This window comes from Macaca mulatta, chromosome 4 (genome assembly GCF_049350105.2).
Source record: "Macaca mulatta isolate MMU2019108-1 chromosome 4, T2T-MMU8v2.0, whole genome shotgun sequence".
NCBI lineage: Eukaryota > Metazoa > Chordata > Mammalia > Primates > Cercopithecidae > Macaca > Macaca mulatta.
The window spans coordinates 78,077,777-78,090,163 of NC_133409.1; positions in this window are offsets into that span (position 1 = coordinate 78,077,777).

A 12,387-nucleotide genomic window follows, 5' to 3' on the forward strand; every position below is an offset into this window, starting at 1 on the left:
TGTCACGGCACTGGTGGGAGTATAGCAGTGAGGACAACCAGAGGTCACTCTCGTTGCCATCTTGGTTTTGGTGGGTTTTAGCCAACTTCTTTACTGCAGCCTGTTTTATCAGAAGGTCTTTATGACCTGTGTCTTGTGCTGACCTCCTATCTCATCCTGTGACTCAGAATGCCTTCGCCTCTGGGAATGCAGCCCAGGAGGTCTCAGCCTCAATTTTACCCAGCTCCAATTCAAGATGGAGTTGCTCTGGTTCAAACGCCTCTGACAGGTTCAGCACCTGAGAAAAGTACCTTGAATCAGGCGTTGGGGCAGAGTCTTCAAGATTTTAAGGTTGGCCGGGCGCGGTGGCTCACGCCTGTAATCCCAGCACTTTGGGAGGCCGAGGCGGGCGGATCACAAGGTCAGGAGATCGAGACCACGGTGAAACCCCGTCTCTACTAAAAATACAAAAAAAATTAGCCGGGCGCGGTTGTGGGCGCCTGTAGTCCCAGCTACTCGGGAGGCTGAGGCAGGAGAATGGCGTGAACCTGGGAGGCGGAGCTTGCAGTGAGCCGAGATCGCGCCACTGCACTCCAGCCTGGGCGACAGAGCAAGACTCCGTCTCAAAAAAAAAAAAAAAAAAAAAAAAAAAAAAAAAGATTTTAAGGTGATAGGGCCTGTCTCTCAAGAGTTTATTAAGCTCACTGCTGGTCTAGAGTTAGATACATTTCCCTCAAAACAGCCAGGGACAGGTTATGTATTCAGAACTGCCAGTGCGAAAACAATGAGATCCAGAAAAATCCCACAACAACCCAGGTTTTTCACTCATCTTTTTTTTTCTCAATCTTCCGATACTTGTGGTACCTCTTCCACGAACAGATACCTCATGTAGTGACTTCCAGTATTAAGTTTTCAAAACTTCCTACCCACCCTCGTCAGTGCCTCCCTCACTACAGAGTCACAAACATTGGTGCTCTCAAATAAAAATCAGCCCCAAACAATGTCATAGAGATCCCTCGAGTAGTTTTCAGGGGAGAGATAGGTTCTCATTTGAAGTCTCGGAGAAAACTGGATCCATGTTCACGTGGAACTGCTCTCACGGAGGTGCTATCTCATTTCGCATTAAACTTTAAGCAGGACAGATTGCTGAAGCCATGATATTTGAGGTTTGACTTTTTAAAAATCTCATTACTCTTAAAATAAATGCTGCCACATCAGAGAATAACCTGGGGAGGAAAATCTTCCTTGACTGCTTCTGCACTGAAATGCAATTAACCAACTAAATTATTGTAGCAATACTGCAATTATAATTAATTTTCACCCCTCTCAAAAATCTTGTCAAACCAGGAGGCTAAATAGCTTCACAAATGTAAAACACACCAGGCCATTTCCTCTAAACAGACCTTAAAGGGTTAGGTCACGTGGGTCACCCTTGTCCAAATGAGAACCGACTTGAGGGCATCGCACTTGTATAGATATGGTACTTGTTATTCCATTGCAGTAGCTTTGCTTCAGGTTGTTGTGAATAATGATATCGTTTTGCATAATTCCAAATTAGAGTGTGTATGTGTGTGTGCCTGTGTTCATGCTCCAAACATTTCCAATTACACTTGTCTGTTAAACACCGAAAAAAAAAAAATCAAGAGACAATTCTATTGCCTAAGGCCTTTTAAATATTTCATGAATCACATTATTCCCTGTGCGAAGACTTTAGGTGAAAGCCGTGGGTCTTGTCTCTGTGTGTGTGTGTGTGTGTGTGTGTGTGTGTGTGTGTTTCCTGACACTGTAGTTGGAAGAGCCTTAGGAAGTGAGTGCTTGGGAGTGTACGAGCCATTGCCTTTGCTTGGTTTGCAATACGGAGGCAGAACCCACTGTGGTCTGGTTGCTACTACTAAGTGCCCCCTCTTATTCTACTAGGGTATGCCCTTGAGGAAGCCGGGTGACCAGGGCTGCTCTGGGACTCTGGGCCTGCCCCCTCAGGAGGATGATTGTATGTGTCAAGCCTGGGCTCCAGGTGACTCTGGGGAAACGCCTTGCTGGGGAGCCCACGGCAGGGAACAATTGTCTTGTGGGCATTTAGCACCTACCAGAGAGTACACGGAGCTCTCACCATTTCCCTGCAGCAGGGCTGCTACCAACTATATTAAATACATTGGGAAGGAATATGGGACTAGGGCTGGTTTACTGGAGAAGGAAACCAGTGACAGAGGGAGGCCTACACCATAAGTTTCTTAGGAAAACAATGAAAGCAGCGATTCTAACAGCCCCAACCCTTCATGCTGCAATAACCTATTTTTGTATCTATGTGCTGTATGGAATAGTTCTTATTTTTTTTATTAAAATTCTTTTAAAATTATTTTTGAGATGGTTTTAGGAGAATGTTGTCAAATCTCTGAAGATAATTGGAGATGTCCATAGGTGACCAGGGACTGAAATTTAGTCATTGTCAGAAGGTCTCGAAAGATGGAAATAGTCTGCTCTTGTTCTAAAGAAACAGCCAGGTTTTCATATGTGTAAGCGGTCAGCAGGCACGGTCTGACCTCTGCTCTGAAGGGGTCACTTCTCAGCTCTTCTCCACTGGGGACAGAGGGGAAGGGGATTGGACTCACTTTTTTTAAAAACCTCAGATAACAAGACATGGAATTGTGAAAGAGTAGGTGATTTTTTTTAAAAACCGCAATCTTTTTTTAAGGAGAGGGGTGCAAACCTGTCCATGGGTCTGATTTTTTTTTTTTTTTTTTTTTTGGTCACAAACATTCTAAGAACTGAGCACCTGCCGGGCTCTCCTGTTGCCTTGCCATGTGCCCCATTGCTCCCCTGTGGCATGAGAGGGCCACACTGAGAACACTGGGGATGGTCCAGCAGACGGTCAGACATGCAGGGGAACAAACCTTCTTGTTTCCATTCTGTGATGTCAAGCCCAGCAGCATCACCCCCTCCACCTGCAGGCAGCTCCTGTGTGTCCCGCCCTGCTCCTGCATGAAGAGCGCTGGGCACCTCAGCTTCTGGGGTGTTATCCACTCCGACGCTTATCCTAACCCAAGATGATCCCTGCACAGACGATTGGAAGCTGGATCTTTGGAAATCTAGCATTTGCTTGAAAAAGAATCGCTGTTATTTACTGCCGCCAGATAAAGATAATGAAAACGAGTCTGCTAACAATAGACTTGGTGTAATGGTTCTAATGCTAATAAGCAACTGCTGGGACACTTCCCATGGTAAATTCCTTTGTGGTTTCGGTGGTGTTATCACACGTGGGCCTCACCAAGATGCCCGCCTGGAGACAACACTCGCTGTGACTCTCCCAGGCTTCAGGAAATGCCCCCAACTTAGAAGCAGTTCTGGGCAAAAGCACACTTTTAGAGGAGGATTTGCTTTTCTTCACTGTGCTTTCACAAGACAGGCCCCAGATCTGCACTCTTAAAATCCTACATAAGGAGCCCGGAGGTTCTCCCCATGCTTAGCATTGATTTCCTGCAGAGGAAGAGACGGCAGGTAGAGCCACGGGTGATTAAACAGTGATGCCAGACAGTGTGGGGCCAGCAGCATCTTTCCATTTGAAGGGTCTACATATACCACACAGACCACCTATACCTCAGCTGTCTTCCCACCCTACCCTGCTCTGGGGCTTGACCACATCGTCTGAGCCTTAGAGTCAGTTCCATGCACTAGGTGCTTGCACAGGCCAACATCAACCTCTTCTGTTGGCTCCAACTTTGGAATACACCCGAAGCCTTGCTTCTCCAAACAGCTCATTACGAAATAATGGCGCCTCACTAGGTGTGGCTTTACAGCAATGATGTACGACCGAAGGCTACCTCTACCATAAATGTAGCATCCTCAACTACATTCTTTTTAAAGTGTTGTTGGAAACCCATCATCATCCCTTGAGGGTGGATTTTTTTTTTCTTTTTGGAGAAAGCCAAAGCCACTGGGCTCATGCCTGGTGCATGACATGGGTAATTAGTTTCAGGTTTCAAATCATGTGTTTTCACACACATTCGTTTGTCTTTTCCTTGTGTGCTTTCTTACTTGGTACAAACAGTTTGAACAATAACAGCCACAATTCACTGGTTAACTTAAATATATTAGGCAGGTGTTAAAATAAGGAGCAGCAATGTATGGACTATTTTGAAGGACAACAGTATTTGGATGTATAACATTCAACATATTCATTTTAAAGTATTGTTACTGCTATATCCTTAGGCATGGTAAGCTGAGGATATTGTGAGTGTTTGCAAACATACAGAGACCACCTTCACACGTAGAACCCTAGAATCCTACAGTTGGGAAAAAGAGATCTTGGGGGACACCTGGACAGCTCCCCTCCAGGGCAGAACCTTCTGCCCTGTGGGTTCCACATTGCTCTTTGGGGGGCAGAGCATGGTACAGTGTGCAAGAAACAAGCTCTCCAAGTCACCTCCCCCCGTACCTCCATCTCCTCATCTGGAAAAGGAGGGGAGTCATCCAGATGACCTTTAAAAGCATTTCCAGCTCAGTTACTTTGGCCAAGGCCAGTGGGGCTGTGCTGCCATAGCAGTTATAGGCTGTTGACTCCTCTCTCTTCTTTTTCATGTCTGCTGGTTTCTGCCTCTCCTCCTTTGCAACCTTATCTAGATATTATTTGATCCTCTTCTCTCATGGGCCCATAACTTCTCAAGGCCATGTAAGCACCACTTGGCCATTCTTTCCCACTCGTTTTTTACTTTTCGTTCTATTATTTCTTGCTGCCTCCGTGTTTTTTTGTTGGTTTGTTTTCTTTTTTGTCTTTCTCCATTCCACTAGCTCAAATGCCTTTGGGGATAGAGACGGGGTAGAGAAAGAAATAAGAGTAAGCCAACTCTGTTCTCCCTAGCCCAGTGGTTCTGATCTCTGTCCAGTTGTCACCCACCCACAGTATTTCTTGACTCTGCCCCGCTTCCTGCCCAATCTCCTCTTGTTCTATTTCTCAAGGTCTAACCCTCTCAGCTCAATGCCTGAGGTTGGGAATGAGAGTCTCCACCCTTCTGAATGTTTCATTCTGTGACTCACCCTGATGTCCCACTGAGGTGCCTCTTGAATCTTCATGAAGCACAATGCCCTTCTCACTAGCTGTCCCTCTTCATTCAGGCCTGAAGCTTAAGTGACCTGGTGCCAATTCGAGGTACCTCTTGAGAACCACAAGCTGCTTCTCCCGCCATCCTGCAACCTGCACGGAGTCACTCTGACATCCAGCAGCAATTCAGATAATGCCAAAGTTCTTTACAGAACACAGCATTGTCCAGACCCAGTTAGCACTGACTGTACAGCCTCATGACCAAAGCCAGGCCAGAGTCTCATGTGTAAGTGAGGAGGGTCCAACCAGCATGAAAAACGAAGGACAGTGACGACATCAGAAGCATTTCTGGGGTGTGGTATTGTTTTTGGACGTTTACAAGACTACTGAGACATATGCAATATTAAGTGGCTTGTGTCTGAGTAGGGAAAGATGATGACATATTTCCCAAAAGAAAATGTGGTTTAGAGGAAGGAGAAAGGCAGCATAGCTCTGGGAAAAAAAAAGTTTCCATTCCTGGCCTTTCTCCAACACAATTGCGCACCTCGGGGTCTTTCTAGAAGTCATACGTGTTTCCTCCTCAGGAACTGAAAGTATTTCTGTCTAAGTGTGAGAAAGTTTGAGGGACTTTGATTTATTTTATTATCCATTGTGTTCTAAGCCATATTATTTAATTTTCTGTCATCTTCTAGCTATATCTTTGATCACTTGGGGATTTAAAAAAAGAGCTCCTCTCATTTTATCCTCAAGAAAATATGAAATATCATTTGCTTTACAGAGAAAATATTTCCATGTTATAGATATCTGTTGATTAGATAATTTCTCTACTGTATATACTTAGAAGTAATTTCATTCACATAAACATTTCATATTTCAAATACATTTGTGGATAAATTTGCTTTTCATTCTATTCACATGCAAGAAAATGAAATAAACTGATTGAATAAAATCATTTTATCATAATTGTCTTGCTGCTATTTTTTTTCACTAACAGTGAAAACTTTTTGTTACTGAAGTATGACTGTAACATCATGAAGCTTCTCCCTTAATGGGGCCAAAAGGTGTGTTTTACTTGCTACACTAGGCTGTCATTATCCAACAAGACTCCCACTAACCAATGAGGGCGCATGAGTTAGTGAAATCCGTGTTCCCAAGCTCGTGAGGTAGAATCATGATGATTGAAATGTTATGTCTTTTGTTTTGTAAGTTGACAGGTTTATTTTCAGAATCTTTCTTTCAACTCAGCCTTAGTTAATCTCATGTTTCCACCTCTTTATGCTACTTCTCTACCCCATATACCCACTTGGGAGACTTCCCGATCTCGCCCCATCTGGGAGAGCGGCAGCTGCACGTTTTCCCTGGTAAAACGTCTTACTTTATTTGCACACTATGAAACAACCAGAAACCAACGGTGCAAACAGGTCATCTCCTCATCCCGGTAAGGTAGAAACAGGGTTGACTACCTTCCCTCTTCTCTACCGAGACAGTCTTTCCTCCCTTCTAATTAAGGATTTTCAGAGGGGGTGTGTGCACATGTTCATGTGTGTTTCTATGATTGGGTTTGCAAACTAAAGAGAAAGGTCATCAGTGAAAGTTTGCACGTCATTTGCTTGTGCTGAGGCACATGTGCAAGAAGGACTCGGCGTATGTACTGCAGATATTCTAATTGTATGAAAATTCATTGTGCTTTCATTTCTTATGAACGTAATGGAATCTTGGAACATTAGTTCAACTCCATGTTTTACTTGGAAGTGCTCGGGGAGAGAGAAGCTTTCAGCTTAGGAAATGGTGTCGTTTTAGGTCCTAACTTCTTTAAAAACAAAACAAAACCAGTGGATCTAATTTTGCAGACTAGACATTAGTGAATATAGCTCATTGTAATGGTGAGTGGCGTTTACATTGGAGAGAGACAGCAGTAAACCCTGTTACCTGGGGAAAGGGCCTCTCCTTAATCTTTGCTCTTTGCAAGCATGCTGAAATCAGTGTTTCCTAATTTTGGGACAATCCTCTCACCTCAAAGTGTTCCTATGTAATTGTGTTACATAATGGAAAATTGTAATAGGCAATTTGGTCCTGTAATTCAGTTTGCAAAGCATGCAAACATAAGATAACTAGGTTAAATGCAAATCGGCATTACACTAAGGTACCGAGATAGGGAAAAAAAAAGATGCTGTGTCTATAACTTAGAAACAACATGAATTTTATTCCCCATGTGCCTCAAATGTAGAGTTTATTAAAGTTATTTATCCTGTAGTTTAATTTCATCACATACTGTGCATACACATACATTATCTGAGTATGAACACACATGTATTCTTACTGCATATATTTACGATCTCTCATTTGTCATAAGCAGGCTGTAAGTATAGCGTGTTACTCAGGAGTGAGTTGGATGTACTTATTTTATCATACACAGTGTTTTCATAAATTGGCCATCAAAATGTGCTTTAAATCTTTCAAAGCCTGTTATTGTTTGTAACTTTTGCAGGGGGGCAATTAGTTCATTATTTAGAGGTCAATTTTTCTGTTTTTAATGTATTCTCTTAAACAGTGATTGGTATGTACACCACAGTCAGGTATGTACAATTTCATTAAACAACCACTACTGGCCTTAATGATTTTAATAGTTTGGGGTGGTTTTTGTTTGTTTGTTTTCATTTTTGATACAGTATTTTTTTCTAGTACAATGCATCATGGGCCTGGGTATGATTCAGTGAGATTTCTAAATCTTAAGATTTCAACACAATGTAGTACTTTCTGTTCATGCTGTAAAAAGTATTTCTGTATTTTAAATAAAGAATAAAATTTATGTGAGCTTGTATATGTTTTATCTGATCAACTTCTCTATGTTGATTACTCTTTCATTAGGACTGGTTCCCATAGGTAGAGAGCAAGGATAAGCTTTTTCAAGGTGGCCCATAGACAACTGAAGCCACACAGGCTGATTCACCGCTGCCTGGAAGGCCCCCGTCACCTGGAGACCTGCTGTACCTCAGGGCAGCCAGCCCAGGCCCCACACTGGTTCAGGAGAGAATTTTTTTTTTTGGAGACAGGGTCTCACTCTGTCTCCCAGGCTGGAGTGCAGTGGTGCAATCACAGTTCCCTGCAGCTTCAACCTCCTGGGCTCAAGGAATCCTTGTGCCTCAGCCTCCCGAGTAGCTAGGTCTACAGGTGCACACCACCATGCCTGGCTAAGCTGTGTATTTTTTATAGAGACAAGGTTTCGCCATGTTGCCCAAGCTGGTCTCAAACTCGCGGGTTCAAGCAATCCGCCCTCCTCAGCTTCCCAGAGTGCTGGGATTATAGGTGCGAGCCACAGCACTCGGCCTGGAGAGACTCGTTACAGAAGTCCAGGGTTCTCTAAGAAGCTTACTCTGTTCCCCTGACCTTCCTATGATCACAAAGGGGTGGTCTGGTGCAGGCAAGAAATGTGAGATTTGATCAGAGCCCCGAGGGGAGTGTCCACCCAGGGTCATCTTGGGCCAGTCTCTCCTCTAGGGTCTCTGATATGGTTTGAAACTCTGTCCCCACCAAATCTTATGTTGAAATGTAATCCCTAGTGTTGGAGGTGGGGTCTGGTGGGAATATTTGGGTCATGGGGGTGAATCCTTCATGAATGGATGAGCGCCATCCCCTTAGTGGTGAGTGAGTTCACATAAGATCTGATTACTTAAAAGTGTATGGCACCTCCCGCCCTCTCTTGCTCCTGCTCCTGCTGTGTGATGTGCAAGCTCCCTCTTTACCTTCTGCCAAGAGTAGAAGCTCCCTGAGGCCTCCCCAGAAGCCGAGCAGAAGTCAGCGCCATGCTTCTGTACAGCCTGCAAAACAGTGAGCAAATTAGACCTGTTTTCTTCATAAATGACCCAGTCTCGGGTATTTCTTTATACCCATGCAAGAATGGCTAACACAGTCTCCTTCTTGGTCAGTAACCAGAGACAAGAGGGCCTCCCTTCTCTGTTAGGGAGAGGATTAAAATAAATTACAGTGCTTGTCAAAGGCCCTCAGACAGTGTCTGCAGAATCTGGAGTCCTACTCCAGGGTAGTCTACTCCTGTTGGTTGGTTGTGGCTCTAGTTGGAGGGTCACGATTCCTTCTGGATTTTGATCCAGCCCCAATCCTGACCTGCCGATTTCCTACCCAGAGGCCTCTACCCTGTCCCTAATGCTTAGCAATGATCATTGGCAAAGGCAACACGGTTCTCAATGAAAGCAATTCAGGGGGTTAAAGGAGGTAATCCTCCCATAACCGTGTCCTCGATGGCTGGGTGAGGCCAGCAAGGAAGGCCAGTCTTGGGGAGTATTGGGTGCAGGCCTCCAGAGCCGTCTCTCATCATCTGCCCTTGGTTTGCTTACAACTTAATAGACTGAGAATTTTAATCTTGCTACGTGCCCCGCCTTGAACAAAATGATTTCCAAGCTCATATCCGTCCTCTCTCCCCCAGCACGGGTCCACACTGAATGACCTCTCTCATACATCCAGGAAGTCTAAGTCTCTGAGTCAACACAAGTAAATACACCTCCAAGTGCCCTCACTTACCCGGATTTAAGGGTCCCTTCTCTGAGTCTACTCTCCTCCAGTAGTTAGACACAAGCTCTCAAAACCCAGCTTCTTTCACTAGTTTTTTCTCATTACAGTTGTACAAACAATAGTATCCTACCTATAAATGATCCAAGATGAAGAAATCCTGACATAAATGTTATATTTTTCTGTCACATCTGAACACAGATTTGGCCACCTGAACACCTGAACACTTTCAGGCCTAGAAAAGAAGGAGAGAAGCGGCCAGGCACGGTAATTCACACCTGTAATCCCAGCACTTTGGGAGGCCGAGGCAGGCAGATCATGAGGTCAAGAGATCGAGATCATCCTGGCCAACATGGTGAAACCCCATCTCTACTAAGGACACAAAAATTAGCTGGGCGTGGTGGTGCATGCCTGTAGTCTCAGCTACTCGGGAGGCTGAGGCAGGAGAATGCTCGAACCCAGGAGGCGTAGGTTGCAGTGAGCTGAGATCGTGGCATTGCACTCCAGCCTGGACAACAGAGTGCAACTCTATCTCAAAAAAAAAAAAAAGAAAAAAAAAAGAAGGAGGGAAGCATCTTGCCCTGGGAAAACAGTTGTGCCATGTGGATGATTAGACATCATGGAGAGACGGGATCAGCAGTTAACGAGCAGAGTGAGGCTCAAAGTTGATGTACAGGTGTGTGCACATGGGAATATGCCTATGTACGTACACTGCCCCCCTCACTCCCTGTTTCTCACAAGCCAGAAGATAGACTGGACCAGAAGCCACAAGCCCAGATTTCAGTCCTGGCTTTCTTACTGACCAGATGAGGGCTTTGGGCAAGCCAGTTCACCTTTCCAGACCCCAGGGAGTTGGACTAGACCAGGTCCACGTTCCGCAGCCCCACCCTGGCCCGCTCTAATAGCCCCTGGGTCTATGACTTAGCTGCAGAACGGGCTGTTTATGACTAGATTCATGACCTTGAGAGTCCTGAGCTGGTGGGACTCATCGGGGCTCTGTAGGGAAGAGAGGAATTATAGGAGATATATAGCTAAGACCAAGATGACCTACCTCAGGGGTCTCTCCCCTGATTATCTAAGTAGTAAAGTATTTCTTAAGACCAGAATGGAGTTGATTTTCTTAGGCAAGTTACCGGAAAAGAGAATTTCCCACATACTATGTGAATCACTGTGAAAGAGATATTGCTCCGTTCTAGGAATTTAAAGTGCCATCACATATGTTGAGCATGGGCAGATCCTGCCTTCTGATCTCTGACTAAGAACTTCCATTCATTCTAGTGCTCAATGAACTCGCACATTTTCCCATTACCCCTTTCATTAAAAAATCATTTTTAAAGTAGAATTGCTTTTCTCCTTGAACTCTTCACCAAGGTTGATTCGATATCCATTTAGGAGTGGCTCCTAACTTATTGTTAACCTATTAGTGGAAGCAATAAAAAATACTGAAAAATGAGTGTTATTTAAATGAGAAATATCTCTGTAAAATCCCCCAGGGTTGGTGGGATGGAGAAGTGGTTCTGACTGTTGATGGTTTCAGACTATCAGGTTTGGCAACAATGTTTTGTTAGCAGCAGTTAATCAGCAAATCCCATTACTTAATAAGGTTATCACTCTGAGCAAAAGCCGCAAATTACGCTCTCTTTCTCTCCAGGCTGAAGACAACATCCTTAACATTTTACATTTATAAGTAATATCTCGTTAGCAGAAACAGGGTAAACAGAAGCACATGGGAAATGCCTTTTGTGTGTAATTCAGGATGATATTTTCATTCAGAAATTTCAAAGTCATGTAAACCTGCCCCCCTGCCAAACTCCTCCATTATTTGGTGCTGGTTTGGACTGTATATCCTAAAGAGGTAGGAAAACACACCTTTTTTCATCATCAGCTTCAGGAGATACCCTGTCATGGCCACCAAGAGTAAATTCACAGGCTTGTAAAAGCCTAACTCAAGTCACCGCCAACCCTAGGTGGCTCTGCTCATCAGCCTTGTCCAGTGATTTAGTGATGGGGGGAGGGCCCCTCTCTTTTAACAAAACCATCTCCATTCACCCCTGTGATTCTCACTTGCCATTTCATCATGGAATAGTCTATGAATTTTGTCTCAACACTCTCTCACCCCTCCCCGCTCCACCCCTTGACTCATGTTTGTGTTTAAATTCCATAGCATCAGCGGCCAAATTTCCTCTCTGTGAGCTTATGCATATTCACCTATCCCTTTCCCCGTGGGGCCCAGGAACCTCCGTGAAGTCTCAGGTTTTGCTGAACTCGTTGGCGTCAGCCTTGACCTCCCACCACGATGGCGCTATTGTCCCATGTGGCATAACGGTGAGAGTGTCATGCAGCGGACAGGAAGTGCTGTGGGAGCTCCTTCCAGTCCAGGGGTTGGGTGGGGGGAGTGGCGGAGGGCGGGCAAGGGAAGCTGCTCCCTTGGTGAAAAATACAGGACAGGAGGTTCTTGGGAGAAAGGCGTCTGGAAACCAGGAGGGTATGCAAGGGAGGCTTTCTAGCCGACATCACCTCCAGAGGGGCAGGGCTGTGTCTGAGCACATCCCCTGAACTCACAGCTGCGCGACCCTGCAGACCTGCTCTTCCATCTCCATTGTCTCTCCAGTTCAGCGGTTGTTGCCTTTAGTTTTTCTTTTTGGCTCAGAAAGCTGCAGAGGGGAGGAACTTGAGGGTTTTTTTTTTTTTTTCTGGCATGTTTTCTGTGTGCATGTACTGTCTCTACCTCATTCCAGTTGTTGATGACATTTTCCTTCCCGCCCTTTCTCTCCCCTCACCCCACCCCTCTCACCCACCCCTCCCATGCACTTTCCAGTCCGTAGCATTTTTTTAGAGCTGCATATAAT